We start from the raw sequence: 4,076 nt of genomic DNA, 5'->3' as shown, positions 1-4,076 counted from the left end.
GCATATGCTTTGTTTCCTGACCAGTCTCCCAGGTCTACACGAAGTTTATTTCTCTTGCTGATGTTAGTCGGTATATTTTATCCAATCAAGCCAGAATTCGCCTTTCAGATTACCAAAACCTTGTTTATAGTCTTTCCAACCTCGATAGAAGTTTACACTTCCATCTTGACGTCGTTGAAACACAGTCCAACCTCCACCAGATGACTTCATATCACAGAAAACCTTAAAGTAACCCTTACCATCAGGATTAATTTGATAAACTCCGTTCTTTTTTCACCTTTTTTGTAAAGATCTGCAGTCTTTCCTGGTAATGTAAAAAAGAGTTCTGCCATGAAATAATATGTTGTTAAATGTCACTCTTGGTATCTCAAAATCATTCTTACCTTTTAGTGATTTTCCTGTGAGTTTTATTTTCTTTGTAAAGAGTTTTCAGTTGTTTTCAAGTTTTTTAGCTTTGTTTGAATTGTTGCTACTTTCACATCCAATGTTTTCATTTTAATGACAAATTAATCATTTTAAGTTCAATTTTCTTAATTTGTTTTGCAATTTTACTAATTTGTACGTTTGTACATGTGTCTTGTTGATTTTGGAATGAAGCGCAATTTTAAATGCTTGAAGGTGCTTTTTTGTGTTTTAGATTTTGTGATATTTTTTCAGTGTCTTTATTTGCCCTTTTATTAATGCAATTTGTGTCTTTAATGTTACATTTCTTTGAACAACTTTCAAAGTGCGTCTCATCAAAGTTGAGCGATGAGAATTATCTTTGAAATTAATTTCTTTTCACTTGTTAAATTCGCTCTATGAAATGAAGGAAATGAGATCAATACATTCACTTTCTTTATTACTATATCCATTACGACATAATATTCCTCTAATCATTGATTTAATATAGCCAAAATGAAATTGTTTTAAAACAAACTCGTGTAGATTGATGACTTAACATAGTGCAGCTAACTAAAAATGGCTTGATGTTTATTTACGCGTTAAGATATGCCGTAAAACCTCATAGACACATTGATAGCGTTCAACAAAGTTATTGAAAAATCACAAATTGAACTTAAAATATGATGACTTACCCTTCAATAATAACACCAATACAAAAAATTACGACCAACGCAAAAGTATATTTCGCCATTTGTGATATGTGATTGATATCCACAAGCTTGGAGTGAGGACAAGATCATGAAAGCTCTATTTATGTATTGGGTCAACTGTATTTAATAATTATTGCCAACTATCGATGATGCATGCACGTAATTTCATGTTAAGTATTCATGAAGAATAGTTGGTTTCAGCTGATAATAAAAGAGTTAATTATTTGAGATTTAGACAGTAGCCATTTTGTTCTCGAAGTTTCGTCCAACAATTTGCAATATTACAGAACATATGCCAAATTACTCGATTTGTCCTAACGAATATTTTAATCTACCAAGGAACAACGTTAAACTACTTTAGAAATGTAATTACCTTTCTTCAACATTTATAATTTTTGATTCTGTGTTATGAAAATGGGTTTTATCGCAATTAATCACAACAAATCATGAAATCCAAAGGAGAGGTTCTAGGGGCTGAATTGAACTCTGTTTCAGTGCGCATGACATTAAAAGTATTCTCTTTGGGCCAAAATTGGCAATGTGTGAAAAGCACATGCTTATTTATTCAAATAGAAATAACAAGTATAACATAATATAAATTAACTAGCACACAATTTAAAGCAAAACAAAATTACAGATAAAGTTTCTAACATAGCACAGAAAGGTAAGAATTGATAAAACGCGACCCGAAACAATTCTAAATAGTACATACGAAATCCCGGCAAAGACAAAGGGAAGGAGGCAAGGTGGATTTTTCGATAAACTTCACCTGGCGACGGCCACCCTCACTGAATCATATGTGGTTGTTTGTGCAGTACCTATAAAGACTATACATATACCGCGAATGAATCACACTATGTGCATGTGAACAAAATGTAAATAATTGCCAGCAAAACAGCCTATTTCTCTTGCAGCGTCCGCAAAGAACAGCCGGACTCCATGACCTTAGCGCGGACTGCTTTTGAGTGAAAATAGTAACAAATTTTCCCAGTACTTTTGTATATGTTAAGGTGTGTACTACCCTCTCTTCATTTCCCCTGATTAACATATCTCCTTTGTACAATTTAACCACAGAATAATAAAATTATTAATCGCTTATGCAACTAACTCCTTTATTTATTTGCTATTGGTAGAGGATAATTAAAGCCACGATATAGAGCAAACTGGACTATGCATTACATATACGGTAGGCAGTGTGAGACAAAACGCAGCTTCTAAGACAACAAGGCGGTGAAACCAAAACAATAACCCATCGAGTCAAGGAATTGTTTACAAACAAAAGAAAAAAACAAGACGAAATATTACAACCGTGAAAACATTACCATTAATGGAATTCAACCCAGGAGATACAGTGAGTATACGACCAGACAAGATACGCATGCAGGACATGAAGGAAAGGGAATGTGTAACCAGAGTTTGCACCACGTCATTACAAAGATTTTATTTTCGGAAGGCTAAATATGCAGATGGACAGAAGACATCTGGCGTTTACTAAAAGAGGGAAAAGGTGAAATTTTGCAGATTGTACTAGAGAAAGAAAATGAACAATCTGAGTCCGAAGACCCAAATGAGCAATCTTTGCTGTTAAGTTCTCTACGCAAGACCGTCACAAATGTCAGTTATAAAGAAACCAATCAGGCACGACCAGACACCGACACATCAAACCCTTCAGTGAAAAAAGAATATCTTCTATAGGACGTACATTATGAAGAACGTTCTACATGTGATTACCAATTTTATGAAAACTACTCTTAGGTCCTTCAAAATTATAACCTTGTTTGTTCCTTATGAGGAGATAGATGTAACGATATAAATTATCGGGCCTTTTGACCGGATGTACTGTGTTGTGGATCTAGCGCCTTCTAAATTGTGTATGTAAATAGTCATGAGCTTTGTTTCTTATAAAATTAGTTAAGGCATCGTTACAGCTCATACTTTTCATCAATGAGTGGAGATTATGAATGAGTTGATTACACATCCTGTTGTTTTACTTATTTGATATTTTGTTTATGAAAACATAAAATTTACAAATTATATAAATTTCTATGCCTAAAACTCAACCCAACTGTATTCCTGTCTACAAGTGATATGTATCCTTCTTTTGATATTCTGCACTCAATTGAATTAAATAATTAGTTTATATGCAACTTACAAAGAAACCTTTAAAACGTGGCACTCAATACAGATCATTTTCAAATATAGCTGTATTTTGTGTACATAATTTTGATGCAGTAAAATTGATTACAAGCTCTATTTCGCTGTTGACCATTCTTAAAACAATTTACCTTGCAGCTATATTGAATCAAACTCGCAATAATTCCCCCAGCTTTCTCCAATATAAAATTATATAAATTATCATCTCAAACTGCAATTTTATTCTTAATATCAACTTTGCACGTACATTGAAGAAATTGTTTGTATAACGAACAACACATGCAATTACGAACATATTAACGTTATCAACATGAATTTTGAAACTTCTACTTTAAAATAATGAATGTACAGGACATTTTTTGAACGTGGTTCAAAATGAAAAAATTTTTATTTAAGTTCATATCGCCAGCATGCTCATGTAATCTTGCTGTCAATCTCTGTTACTCACATAAAAACAATGAATTTAAATAGACATAAATAAGGATGATGAAAAGCTGGACTAAAACTTGAGAACTAAAAACTAAACATCACTTGAAACAGCTACCATCAAGGTATGTAGCTATAAACCTACCTCTCAAATTGACCGAAATTATCCATTTCTAAAAGTAGCTTGTGTTGATGTGCTTATTTTAGTTTCAGCAAGCTATTGAAATTGATAATTAATTCATGCTTTATTTTCAAAGGAACCGTAATAAACACAAACGTGGCATTTATAAATATATACGTTAGAATGATATTAGTTGAAATAATTTCAGTTGTTGTATATTTTTAAAATGATTAATTTCTCACTAGTCTACAACATGTGTTTTTCTTTTATGTACGCTCATG

Source organism: Xenia sp. Carnegie-2017, unplaced genomic scaffold (assembly GCF_021976095.1).
Source record: "Xenia sp. Carnegie-2017 unplaced genomic scaffold, XeniaSp_v1 HiC_scaffold_3, whole genome shotgun sequence".
Taxonomy (NCBI): domain Eukaryota; kingdom Metazoa; phylum Cnidaria; class Anthozoa; order Malacalcyonacea; family Xeniidae; genus Xenia; species Xenia sp. Carnegie-2017.
Note: the sequence above shows the minus strand (reverse complement) of the source record.